We start from the raw sequence: 14,352 nt of genomic DNA, 5'->3' as shown, positions 1-14,352 counted from the left end.
CCTTGAGTCACATTTTAAAAGTGGCATACTAAACAACATGTCAGTGAAAAATCTGAGGAAATATTAAAATTAGGATATTTTAAAATTTATCTAGAACCATCATGATCTCTTCAAGGTGGTAGGTTTTATTAAAATTAAAATTTAGTGTTAGACTGTAGCAAATTTGAGCTTTTTTGTGGGAGGGCATTGGTACTTGTGTAGAGCTAGACATGGAGAAAGCTCCCAGTTGTATTTTTCCTTGTGATGGCATAATTCTCTTCAACACCAGAATTTCAACCTCTGACTGTCACTGGTGTTTAAAGAAAATAATGCCTAATAGCTCATGATGACATGTCCCAGTTTCCGTCCTCTTTCATTAATTATATCTTCCTTTCCAGTTAATTTTATTTTAGAATGGTGTGTTTGACATCAAATGTTTCAGTGGCCCATGTCCAGATGACATGGTTTCACTGTCTCTTTCTATGCGGAGATTTTCTGTGGTGTGGCTAACGGTACACACTGTGTTAATCCTTGCACGTCACCTCCCTGTGTTTTGGAGAATGGTTTGTTCTTTCAGTAGTGCACTGTCCTCTCATTAGAACTTGTGTTATTTACTTTAGATGGGATTTAGAACGTGCTGGTGGAAACATAACTGCCATTCAGCACATGTAGGCCTCTATTATCTCACACCTGGATCCTTTCAACAGCCCCCATAATGGTTTCCCCACTGGCATTCTCCCCTCTTTCTAATCCATCCCATACACTAGGATTAATCTTCCTAAAATACTGTTTTCATCACACTCAAAAACCTTTAGAGGCTCCCCATGGCCTACAGGCTGAAGTCTGGACCTCTTAGCCTGACAGTTCCGTCTTCCTGCGGGTTAGTTTCCACTTACGTTCTGACCCTCCTACTGTAATTCCCTCTTCAGCTGCTGTACATGCCCAGGCCTCTTGTCTTCTCTCCTCTGTACCTTTGATTACTGTCCCCTTTCTTGCAGTGGCCTTTGACTCCATCTCTGCCCATCTAAATCCCACTCATCAAGCTTTCAAGCTCAGCCCAGCTGATCGAATCCTTTATTTTCTTTGCAGTACTCACTGCCCTTATCATATATTATCTTTTATGATGGCTGTTTGTTTGTACAACCCGTGCACTGCCCTCCACCCCAGTTTGTAAATCCCTGAAGGACACAGCCCTCACGGAAAAGAAGGGATGGTTGGTGGTTTTGCAGCTCTGTGCAAATTGGAGCTTTAGGGTTGTGATGTATGGTCATTGAGATGGATTTGGCTCTTGTTCTACCATGTCTAGCACAGCGTTGGAGGATCTTCATAAAATAGGTTTCCATTGAGTGCTTGTTGAATAAATGAATAGGTAAGTTGATTTTGTTGTTCAGATAGGTAGATTACCTTAGCATTTAACTTAGCATGTTTGCAGGTAAATAGGGTTTGAAAGCCCAGGAAGAGACATGTTCACAAGTGCCCCAGAGTCATTTATGGACTGTCTTGAATTGTGTAGTCTTGCTCAGATCCTGGTTTTATGCTTAGTTAGAGCTGAGTAAGTTGGTGACCAGGTTTTCCTACCAACCACATTGGAAAAGTTCTCCAAAGTGTTCCAGGAACTATTTGGAGAATACATAAATTAACAGCTTTATGGTACATTTCAGCTCTTGAGGATACAGACTACCTCAGCAGACAGAAAGCAGCTCCAGGAGGACAAAATAGAGCTTGTTGCGAAGATCAGTTCAGCAGTCTTTTCACAAATATTCAGCCAGTTGTCAGCTCTTCCTTGATCATGTCATCATTACTGCTTGTGTTCATCTGACACCAGACAAAAAGAACAAAGGAAGAAGATGGGGGGACTTGGGAGGGAATTCCTCCAGTGCTTAAACCAGGCTTGTCACCCGGCAGGGGCACAGTATCTGGTTTTAATAATCTCGTATGTCATCTGCGGTTTATTATTAGCAAAATATAAATCCACATCTCAGAACTTTTTGTAAAATTTTTGAGAAGATTATGAAATGTCACTTGTGCTCTTCTTTGAGGAAAGTGGGGGGAATGTTAACTTGCTAAATGTCATTATACAGCTTGTTTTCAGCTTCAGATTAATAGCAGGTGGGCGCCATTTTTTCAGAGCAAACAGGCTGCCTTTTTAGTTCATTTGGGGGGAAAAAAAAAAAAAGCACTAATTCTTTGCCAGGGCCTGAATATTCTGTGCTAGGTGACAAATGTCAACAATCACAAAACATTCAACATTTTAAGAAAACAGAATAGCTGGCTAATAATGTAAAATTTTAAAGAACCAAGCCAGAGCTTTCAGCACAATATTTCTTTTACCATACTAAATGACCTCTACGTGGTGGTATTCATGCTTATCATCTATACCTGTTACTTTCCGTGACTTTATTTTCTCGCAGCTCTTGTAATTTGTGGTTTGTAGTATCTTTGTCCACTTCCGCAGTGCTCATCCCAGATCATAAACACCACTCAGAAGCTCTGTAGATGCTCCCACATGCAAATGCATGCAATGCACGTGCATTGTAGTGGGGTTAGGGGAGAGAGCAAGAATGGTACGTTGGGAACAGTAAGAATTTTTATTTTTGCATTCTTTCTTCTTACTCACAGGCAGGCTTTTTTTTTTTTTTTTTTTTTTTGAGATGTTGTTTAATGTGTCAACTTTAAAATGTGAGTCAAGATAACCTGTATTCCGTTCTTAACCCATGACTAAGTAGGTTTACGGTCTCATGTGCATAGAGCTGTCGCACAGTTAGATCTTCTGCGTCTGAAGACCTTGGTTTCTAAGGCACGTTCCTGCCTCAGATGTATATGATCCTTCCTCTTTTTATCGGAGTATTTCTGATAGTTGCCGAATATAGCAGCCAGTGCCGTTCAGTTTGTCATTAAGATCGTCTTTTTTACTTGCATTTGGTTTAAGAGGCAAGAGGGTGGGGGTCACTTTCCTTGGGGCTGGAATCAGATCACTTAGCTTCTCAGTCTGAACAGTTGCTAGGAGCTTTCTGGCCTCGATCAAATGATGGATGAATGAAAATTACACTCACAGGAGGATGGTTTTTAAGCCAGAAAGATAACATGTAATAAGATAGGCACAACTATAAGGCAGGCAGGGTATCATGTCAAATAGTTAATAATATTCTGTCTTCCCCAGCAGGCAAAACCAAGTCAAAATCATGAGGTTGCTTTTTATTCTTGGGTCCCAACTTAGAGAATTGTCTGCCCTCTGAGCTGTCGTGGGAAGAGTCAGAAATTCTGTTTTCACGTGACAGCTATTCCACCTGTGAATTTCAGGCAAGTCTCTTGTCTGTAACTGTTTACTTAAATGCAAAAAAAAAAAAAAAGTTGGGGCCACGGTGGCTTAGTTGGTTGTATCTGACTCTTGATTTTGGCTCAGGTCATGATCACGGGGTCATGAGTTCAAGCCCTGCACACATTCCCCTGCTTGTGCACTCTCTCTTTCTCTCAAAATAAATACATGCATCTTTTATAAAACAAAACGTAGGTGTAAAACTATACTCCTTACTTCACATTGCTGTGGAGTGAAGCTTTCTAAAGTGATGGTGTAGTTTTAGGTCCTTAATAGTGATCAAAAATATTAAGAATTGAGCTAATGTTTTGGTTATGTCCATTCCTGAGTCCCTTGTTCAGCAAACCTTTGATGAAAGGCACTGCCCCGTGTGCCAAGGGATTCTAGGATTTGAGAATCCAGAGTTCTCTGCTTCATTATGGCCCTTCCCCCCCAGTGTACAAATAGGGATCAGGACCATGCTAGGTCTAAGCCGGCCACGCTGAGGGAATGAATGCGAAGACGTCTGATTCGGTGGAACCCCCTCCCCACCCCCAGAAGCAGAGACCAGCCGCCTTCTCATCCCTCTTCAACCAGCTCGATCCGTGAATAGAAGTGGCTTATTTACATTCTCTCTGGTGTACTCTGTTGCTTTCCACTTGGATGATTCATGGTTTGGGTGCATTCTCTTCATTCCTCCTCTCTAAGACATCTTTCCATTTTTGCTTTGTTCAAGCTAGAGTTTAATCATTCATTGTTCCCATGATCTCGTGTCTCCTTTAGCCCATCAGTTAAGCTGGAGGCATACAGAGGCTACAGATTTTTAAAATCCTCCTCCCTATCAGGTTTGGGGAGAAATGGGATGTCATGAAGGGCCAGGTTCTCCTTCATTCTTTCATTCCCGTGACCGTTGCTGAGGAATGTTTTAGAAAAATTTTTATCCTTCTACTACTTTGCCAATTCCAGTTTTTCTTGGGATACATGGAGTCACATCTCACTTAAGAATTTAGCTTTAAAATCAGCATGTGAATATTATTTGTCAATTACAAGTCAGTAAAACTAAAACAAAACAAATCATCAACAACAAAAAACAACCCAAAAACCAAAATCTGTGTATGAGGCAAAGGTTTCTTTAGTTCCGATTTATTCTGAGGAGTCCAGCCATGCTATTTTTCTTCCTGTTATTAGGTCATTAGGCTTCTTCAGTTGAGCACTAGATGAAATGTTGGCTTTTGTTTAAGGATTTGTGAATGAAAACTGTATTCTCTTGAACCACTAGACTTCCATTTACTGGGCAGGGAATGAGAGAGGCCGAGAGTACAGCGGATTCAGACTTCCCGGTGGAGTGGGTAGAATCCTGCGCTCTACTTAAATTTCTCTCTCCCCTCTTCCGTGAGCAGTTGGATTTACATACACTGAATGTTCCTGGGATGCAAGGACACTGCACTGCTCTCTTTAAAGCCTATATGTGAGATAAAGATGTCCTGGTATTTTCTGAACATGTTCATATTTCCGTAGAAAACGATAGCTAGTGTGACTTGCTTAGCACCAGTGTGTTGAACTTGTTTTAGAAAGTAGTCCATTTTTCTGTCTGTCTCACCCGTTTGAATCTTACAGGTAGTGCAGCAGGTTCAAGAAGCAGCCCTGTGAATTTTGCTGGGACAGAGAGCCCTGTCACTCCTCCGGTAGCCACAGACCCATGACCGATGCCAAGTCAGGCAGGGAGAGAGCGCCACTGCCGCCATGCAGCGTCTGCCTCTGGCAACCAGGTGTCACATACGCACCGTCATTTCCAAATGTTTTTGAATGTGTGTTTGTGGCATCCTAGCAATTTGGCAGCAGAACACACACATTCATTGAATTTCCTCTGGCCTAACTTTCAAGTAGATTCAAACAGAATAATAGGAGAAATGTTGTGGTAGATGTACTGCATAAAATGTGAATGTTACAGGGATATTGAATATTATCTAGCCCACCCCCTTAACTTTACAAAAAAAGGAAGCTGGCCCTGAAAGGTTAAGGAATTTGCCCAAGATCATGAGTGAGCAGCCAAACTGGACTGAAAGTTTTAACTGTCCAATGACTGTTTTGTTGCTTTTCCTGCTACCCGGGATTTCTGGATCAAATTGTGTTCCGCAGGTCCAGTTGGAATTACCCAGCCTGGCCTGACCTGACCGAGCTGGAGAAATTCTAGCGAGGACGGATAAGTTCAAACCGATAGAACCGCTCTCTGGTTTGCTGGTTTATGTTCAGCTTGAACCGGAAGCTGAAGTGTAAGACCTGCTCAGAGTTTGTTGCCCTTACGTGTGTTCTATGGCAGCCGTGGGAGTGTGCCTTTGGGGTGTCTCTAGCAGAGAAGCTCTGTGAAGGGTGCACTTGGCTGTAAGCCTCAAACGGCCGCAAGCCCCAAACCCACTGCAGGGTACGTCCCCAGGTCACGCCCCCACTGGCTTGGTAGCACACGGCAGGAGCTCTAAGCTGGGCTGTCTCCCCTGACACAGGATTCCTCTACTGGACAGTCTCTGCTCCAAAGCTCCTGGTCATCCTGGCTGGGTTTTCTCAGAGCTACGCTGTTGTCTTCTTCTGTCCTGGGCTCACATCCCAAGTGTCAGATCTAGAGCATCGTCTGGTATTCTCTCCCCCAGTGCTGTTCCCTCTCTCCTTTACCCTTACTCCAGTACATCTCTTGGACTTCTAATGCTGTCTCAGCATCTGCATCCCAGCAGACCTGAACTGACGTGGCATATTGGCAGTTTCGAACACATTTTTAGAATAGCCTACAGTGGGGCACCTGGGTGGCTAAGGGTTAAAACCTCTGCCTTCGACTCGACTCGGGTCATGATCCCAGAGTCCACTCAGTGGGGAGCCTGCTTCCCCCACCCCCTGCCTGCCCTTCTGCCTGCTTGTGATTTCTGTCAAATAAATAGAAAAAAAAAATCTTTAGAATAGCCTATATTAGCCATTACAGCAAATCTTGAAAATCTCTTTATGCTGAATACTGTTGAAAATAACTACAGATTTTTTGGTTAGTCACTTTTACATTGTCTTCCCTTAATGTCAAGCCAAAATGAAAAGAAATACAGTCAGGGAGTGATGGGGAGTGCACTGCCATCAAGAGGTCGGTGCCAGAGCCAACTCTGGCCCTGACCTTAAAGGATTCCCTTAGTCAGCAAGGAGCTTGGAGCCTTGCTTACTTCCTGATACATGAGCTGGATGATCTTTGTGGGTTTTTTTTGTTTGTTTGTTTTATTTGTTTGTTTTTCCAGCTGGGAATACAAAATAGATTCTAAGAGGAGAGGTTGACTCCAGCCAGTTGGTCCTAATCGTGTACACATTACATCTAAGTTTAAATTGAACAAACACAGGTTAATACAAAGAAAAGGAACTCAGAAGTTGTGCAGTAATTGTCTCTGTGTTGTTGTCCAGCTTACATGTCAGATCAGTGACACCAAATGTCTTGGCACAAGTAATGGGGTTGAGCTAGCATCTCTGTGTTAGAGTGCTTCTGAGATTTTTAATCTCTATGGTAAAACAAGATTATACGTAAGTGCCTGGAAATGGAAGTATTATTCCCTGCAATATGGAATAAGAAGAGAGACATTTTAGTATAATTGCACCTTCAGCTGCAATTGGAAGGGCTTGATGTTCCTTTCTGCTCCGTACCATGTCAGCTGTGGTCCGGAGTTAAGACTCCTATGCTGTTATATGTAATGGCAACATTCAGTGGTTTATAAGCCCATCTACTCTGCAGCCGAATCTGATAGTAAAAGCCCCTACCTGCTCTGAGTCCACATAATCACACGGCAGTTTCATTGAACGCGTCCCTTTTTACAAACCACTTTTCCCTCTTTCGGAGATCCTTCTTATCCTGAAGGTTTCTGAGCTTACTAATGATTCTGTGACACAGCATTCTCGTTTCTTTATAGAACTTGGTCTTCTGGAAACTTGTTTTTGTTATGGATGGTCTTTTAGACTTGATGCATGTTTACATTCTCTTGTGTCTTCCATGAACATGTAGTGGCTAAAGCGAGTCTTCATTTCAGAGAAGATAAAGCTACTGCTTTGAGAACTCTGAACCCCTAACAGTTCATTTCACTTTTGATTCTGCATTTATTTAATGTTTCTTCTGTGCTGGATATGGTGATGGCTGTTCTTTCTTTAAGTGGGGGAACCAGTTTCGTGTTGAAATCTCATGTGGCTTTGTACCTTTGAATGTTGTAAGTTATAATGGAAGCATTATATGCCTCTTCTCAGGAATGATACATAAAATATTTAACATCAGGTCCAGGGCTGTCATTACCCAGGCAGGACAGATATTAAACAAGTAGTACCCGTTCATGTTAAATGAATGTCCTTTCTGCCTGAACTGAACATCGGGCACATGGATTCAAAATCCAAGGTTGTCTAGGCATTGATTCCGTTTGTGTAAGGAGAGGGGGAAGATGATAGAACTGCCATACCTGTTTTATGCTTCTGACACTTAGTTCAAAAATAAAGAACTAAGGTTCCCAGTGTCCTCCCTCACTGGGGTATGATGCATTACATGTATGTGAGCTGTTCTGCGTTACACCTGTGCAGTGCAACCCTGCCAGTGTGAGCCAGACTCCAGCTCGATTCTGTAATACAAACAGACGTTTATTGAAGAAAACTTTATTAACAGGCAGGTACGGAATAATTCCTATAACCCATTCAGTAAACTTCTGTGATGCTCCAATTGTCTATTCTTTTAAGTGTTTATTTGTATGTATGTTTGTTTTTCAAGAAGAGGGTTACTTGCGGTAAACAAGGCTGCCTATAACCGGCCTCAGACAGCCAACAATCCCTTTCCACCAGGAGTTTCACTGGGGGCAGTCTTGGCAATGCCTGGACACATTTTTGGTTGTCATAGCTCAGGGTTGGGGCGGTACGGTTGTCATCACAGAGGCTGGCTTTGCCCCTCAGCATTCTGCAGGGCAGAGGGCGACTCTCCACAACACAGAATGGTCTTGCCCCAAAGGTCCGTAGTACCAAAGGTGAGACCCTCTGTCCTGGACCAGTGTCTGGATAGAAGCCTGTTAGGTGATCAAGCCAGAGGATACCATCCCTAGAGTTAGAGCTGTAAGCTTTGTGGTCATAACCTCGAGTAGTCTCAAAACAGTTTACCTAGCAGATGCAGGAGTATCTTTACGGTAGCTGACCTTTCTATCTTTCTCAGTTTTCATTTTACTAACTAGAAGGAACCTGTATCTAACATCTATCATGCTAGTTAATGAACCATTTTCACTAATAAAATCTCATTTCCAGCAGCCATTGTGCTAAGTAGCAAAACATCATTATTGATCAAGGCACGCCCGAGTGACACCCTTGGAGTAGCCCCCCTCTACGTTTTTAGCTTCCAGTTTTGAGCTTCCGGTGAAAGCACTTGCTGGTGGCGCGCACATTATGTGTCTTCGAGGGCCATGGTGGCAGCACCTATTCAGAGCATAACCTAAGGAACATGGACACATAATGTCACACTGTGTATTTTGAACTAAATCACAGATTCTGTGACAGATGGGCTCCCCAGAAGTTGTGTCTAGACTCTTTACCTCAGTGTACTTTTTTTCATTTGGGCTGGCATGCCCCGAGTGTTTCCGCTGTGGAAGCCACAGACCGAGGTTGAGTCAGAGATCCATAGAGAGGAGTAAATCGCTTTTCCTGTCTCAGAGTTTACAGGTGAGAGAGGGGCTGTGGGTAGATAAACAGGTATGATACAAGGCAAAGTCAAAGTCAGGTGCCACATGGGGTGCCTGGCTGACTCAGTGGAGCGTGCAACTCTTGATCTCAGGGTTGTGAGTTTGAGCCCTGCGTTGGGTTGTAGAGATTACTTAAAAATAAAATCTTTAAAAAAACAAAAAAGGAGGTTACCATAAGAGACCTATTCAAAAGTTTTATTAGGTACAGAAGTAGAAGAGGCAGCAGGGTTATTACTTGGCAATAGCTACATGAAGGAAGTAATATTACAAAAGGGTTTTAGACCATGGGTAGGGGCTGGGGTGGTTCAGTGTGTGGTCACATGGTGGTTTAGCAGAGTAGGAATGGGTCTCCCAACTCCCCATCAGGTGGAGTTTCTACTATCTGTCATAGTGATAGTAAGTTCCAAATTAAACTAGAAAGCTGGAGAAGTGAATGTGCCATTAAAAAATTATTTTTCCTCTCTAAAGCTGTAGAAGAAAGCTTGCAAAACCATTTTTTTATTTCATCTAGCACTTAATTTTACTTCTTTTGTCAAATACCTGTGTTCTTCTCAAATGTTAGGAGAGAACTTGTGGAAAAATTTAAAGCAAAGCAATACTAGGTTGCTTTCTTTCTAAATGTCCTCTCTTCACTCATTGTTTGCTTTACTTTTTAGTAAAAAGTAAAGAAAATAAATAGAAATGCCCCCAAGTGATAGAGGACGTACTCAACAGGCTGTTTCTAGTATGTCATCAGCGTGAAGGAAGGTGAAATGAAGAAGAGTGTTCCCGAAGCTCTTCTTGGGAAGGAATGGACTGATCAAGTAATGGAGGCTTGGGTGGGAGTTCCAGATTTAGGAAGTTTGTTGCTAAGTCTTCGTCTAATATTCAGCTTATGCCAGGCCTCACCGTGTTTACGCATGTAAGCATAGTTTCACATTTAAAATCTATTTTTTTTAAGATTTTTATTTATTTATTTGACAGAGTCCACAAATAGGCAGACAGAGAGAGAGAGGAAGGGAAGCAGGTTCCCTGGTGAGCAGAGAGCCCAATGTGGGACTCGATCCCAGGACCCTGGGATTATGACCTGAGCCGAAGACAGAGGCTTTAACCCACTGAGCCACCCAGGCATCCCGTAGTTTCACATTTGAAGCTAGAGTTTGCTCGTACCTTGTGCCTTTTAAGTCGTCCCTGAACGGTGTGCTACAGTGGATAATAGGATGGGCATCATTTACATTCACCTAATGTGGCTCGGAAAACAGTGCTTTTAAGTATGATTCTTTGCTTACTAATGTCACTTGATAAAGGCTCAGTGAACCCTGTGTAATTTCTCATTTATAACAGAAGTCTAGTATTGAGCTGATTGAATACATGGCTACTTTATTTTGTTATGGCTAATTGGTATTCACAGTGATCATGTTCTCCAGCTTCTGAATAGATTATTACCCTACAAGTTTATGACTCAGCCCCACTGGAGCCCTCAGTTCTCTGTTTTATGTCAGCATATACTTTTCTTAGGTTCCTATATATTTTGTGTTCTGTGTAGTTCTGAAGAGAAATAAAGCGCTTTTCCCTGGTCTTATTTGCTTATGTGAGTTTAACATAGAGATTGATCTTTGCTGCAGATTATCCGTATCATTGTGAAGGACTAAATCTCTCTCCATCCATTATGTTTGTGTTTCAGGTTTGTTATAAGATTTAGAATGATAGGAAATACCATTATAGGGATTTCCTATTTAGGTTGATTTGTAGTTGTTGCCTTTTCTCAACCCTAGTAATCTCTGGTGTCATAGTATCCTCCCATGGAAAACTGAGCAGGTACCTGCTTTGTTTTCTCCCTTGAGCTATTCACATTGAACACTGGCATTTCAAGGAACTTTGTCATTTAAAATGTGCAAGCTTTCCAAGTAGCCCAGAATCTTTTCTTAACATGCCTTGTACTTGATGTCCAAGGTAACAGTACAACCTCTGAGCTAGGTGATTGTGATGTCACGGGATTCTCCAGGCCATGTACCTTGTGCCACACCTCAGTCTTCAGAAGCAACTGGGCCTAAGAAGGCTGAGCTGCTATGCCAAGAAGCTTTCGCTATGAAGAGTTACCTAGGAATGTATGTGGGAAGGTAAAGTTCCTACCAGCACAATATGTCGTGTCCATAATCCCGGTTTTTACTTCTGTTGACCTTATTATATATTCTTTGTCATAAGTGCCTTCAAATCCTTTCTGCAAAGAAGTAAGTCTTAAGGAAGTTAAAACAGGGGCACTTCATTTGGAATCTAGCTACCAACACGGAGTTAAAACATTGAAATATTTCTGTGTTGGGTTTCTTACAGAAAACTGGATTTCCTTGTTTTCTTTATGTCCTTTTTGCATATGGGGTGCTCTAGTTTTCCATAATGATCCACTTCAGTTCTGTCATGTTTTCAAGCCCAATCATGTTATCCCAAAGCTAACAGGATCTGAAAACTAATCAGTGCACATTTCTTGCAGCAGGATGAATAGTAAACAAGAGATGAGGGGAAATTTCTTATATTCATTTTTTCCCCCTAAGAAATGGTTCTATAACAATAAGTAATGTTGTAATCCTCTGTTTTTGTCCATTTACAACAATGTTCTCCCTGTTAGAGAGGTCTTCGTAGAAGTTTTATTTCCTTGCACTTGGTTTACTGCTTTTTCATGAGTTGAGTGTGACTCTCCATCCTTGGCAGCTATTAGCTTAGTCAATGTATTCCAGGCTTATTTAAGTTTCAGGATTCATATTGTGTGACTTTCCCTCCCAGCATCACATTAACTGTTTCAAAGCAATGTGCGGTTCAGGTGCTGTGGCTATGTTTCTTGCTTTGTTATTCTCCCCAGTGGACCTCAGACTATTGATTCTGTTGGCTGTCTAGGAAAAGATTTGTGATGTTAGCCAGTAGCTTGGTGGTTTAGGGTCGTTGGAGGTAGTTCCTTTATGGTGTGCACACCTGACCTTTTCACACGTTGCTTTAAGTTTTTTCAAAGATTACATCTTTGACAAGTGAATGAGGATATCACTATATATCCTTTATTTATGTTGCTCCTCAAAATTAAATTTTTTGGTGCATGTCGTCCTCAGTAGGCTCGAGCAATATGTTTGTAGTATTGAGTTCTTGAGTGTTTTCTAAAGGACCATAATAGAATACATACTACTTTTTCTTCGCATTTTAAAAAATGTCTCACTGTGCACTATATGTGAACAAAAGGAACATTTAGTGCAAGTGTTTTAAGAACTGAAATGTGGGTAATGCCATACTTGGAGAGAATCAAATGCTGGTACATTAAGGATTTTGTACGTAAGGTCATTTCCATGCTATACATTATTGTTCAAGTTGTTAAAACAATTTGGTTGTTAATATAATTGCTAAATACCTCACTCTCTGAGCTTCTATCTCATATTATGTTTCCATCTCATCATCAGGGATGCATGTATGTGATAATGTTTTAAGAAATATTTTTCTGATTACAGAAGTTGTAATTCGTTCTAGAAAATTTAGAAAGTATAGTAGTCCAAGTAAGAAAAAGTATCCCACTATGCGTATCATATCCACTGTTAACATCTTGGCATAATAGGTAACGCTTTTCTAAATCTGTATAACAAGGTGCACTCAACTCTCCCTGTTCCTTCCTTAACCCAAATTAGGAATTTCCTGTACATACTATTTTATGACCTGTTCCCCCCACCGCCAAATAAAATTTTGACTTAAAAAATTACTCTATTAGAACATTATTTTTTTTAATGGCTCTAAATGTTTGGCATTATGTTTGGACTGTAATCTTTATAATCAATATCCTATTGGACCAAATCTTATTTATACAAACTTCTATTGTTCCCACTTGTTTGTTGCTTTAAGTAACATTTTTTAATATTTTCATAGATCTAAACCCTTGTGTGCTTTTCTTAATATTTCCTAGGGTTAAATGCCTAGAATACAATTGGCCAAGTGATAAGCAGATTAAGAATAACAAAGATATATGTACAAGTTCATCCATATATTTATATGTAGTTATTTTCGTGAATTTTAGTGTACTTAATTTGAATACATTTTATTTACATAGTTAAATTCATTCTTTGTGATACATAGTTCTATGAGTTTTGACAAATGCACGCAGTGGTGTAACCACCACCATCGTCAACAAGCAGACTAGTTCTCTTACCTCAGAAAATTCCCTCCTGTGTCCTTTGACTACAAAGTATTTGTGTGTGTGTGTGTGTGTGTGTGTGTGTGTGTGTGTGTTTTAATTTGGAAAATATAAAGAAGCAGGAATAACTAAAAATCACCCATAAACCTACCATTCTACTATAACTTTTGTTGACATTTTGTTGAGTATCCTTCTGGTTTTTTCTTTCCCTACAAAGAACGAGATTGTACTGTCCTTTTTGTTTATAATCTGTTCCTTTTTTAACTTAGTATATTTTGAGGATATTTTTATTTAACCATTAAATTCGTTTTTATTTTGGTATCTTTGCAATTCTAAACAACCCTATCTTGAACATTTTTATTATATTGTCATAATTACTTAAGAAAAGTCCTAAAAATAGAGTATAGATCTCAGTGAATATGTACATTTTAAAAATATTACATTTTGTCAAATTCATTTAAAAAGTGGTTATACCAAATTACATCCAGTATGTTAGAATGTATATTTGCTGTACTCTGACATTATTATTTTTCTGTATTTGTGCCATTATTATTACTATTTTATATTATTGTCAGTTCAGTAGATGAATAATGGTATTTCATTGTCATTCTTGGATTTCTCTTAGGGTTGGCTTTTTTTCCCCATGTGTTTATTATTTGTATTTTTGTGTGTGAATTACCAGTGTATGTCATTTGTGTATTTTTCTTTTGGCTTTTTTAGGGGAGGGGTAGAGGGCTCTTTTAAAGTGTTCTGTATTTTAGTAACTTTAACTCTCACAGTTGCCCATTGTGATTTCTTTTCCTCTTTTTGTCATTTGCTTTTTCATTTGGTCTAATGATTTCTTTAAAAAAAATCTTTAATGGAATTTTTCTTAAATAAATTCTTTTACATTTCCTTTATTTCTGTTTTGGGTGTTTATGTGTTCAGTTTAAAAATCTCCTTTCTCTGTAGATCATATAGTCATGCTTATTTTCTTCACACTTAGCTTTTTAAAAAATCCTTTCCCTGTTTACTTTTTCTTTTATATTCCTGGTAGGCTAGTCAGGTCTTTACTATGTTGTACCAAGGAGCCATAGATTATTTTTATAATCTTAATGTATCTTTTTAAATGTATTCACATGCTTTCAAGCAGCATGAGCTTTTCATTGAAATCTTCTATTCAAATTGTAGCAGCACAGTGTCATTTAACTGTGTCTTAAGTTAAGCAAGTTCTCTGATTTTTTTTT

The 14,352-nt window shown here is 40.1% G+C and overlaps 1 protein-coding gene across 3 annotated transcripts in view; it reads left to right on the top strand.

Annotated features, from left to right (window-relative positions):
• CHCHD3 (coiled-coil-helix-coiled-coil-helix domain containing 3) overlaps window positions 1-14,352 on the top strand; it is a 277,804-nt gene that overhangs the window by 166,296 nt on the left and 97,156 nt on the right. The gene's annotated exons all lie outside the window — the stretch shown is intronic.

The sequence above is a fragment of the Mustela putorius genome, unplaced genomic scaffold (assembly GCF_011764305.1).
Source record: "Mustela putorius furo isolate JIRA1106 unplaced genomic scaffold, ASM1176430v1.1 tig00003845_pilon_pilon_pilon, whole genome shotgun sequence".
Taxonomy (NCBI): domain Eukaryota; kingdom Metazoa; phylum Chordata; class Mammalia; order Carnivora; family Mustelidae; genus Mustela; species Mustela putorius.
This window is presented reverse-complemented; position numbering and strand designations above follow the sequence as displayed.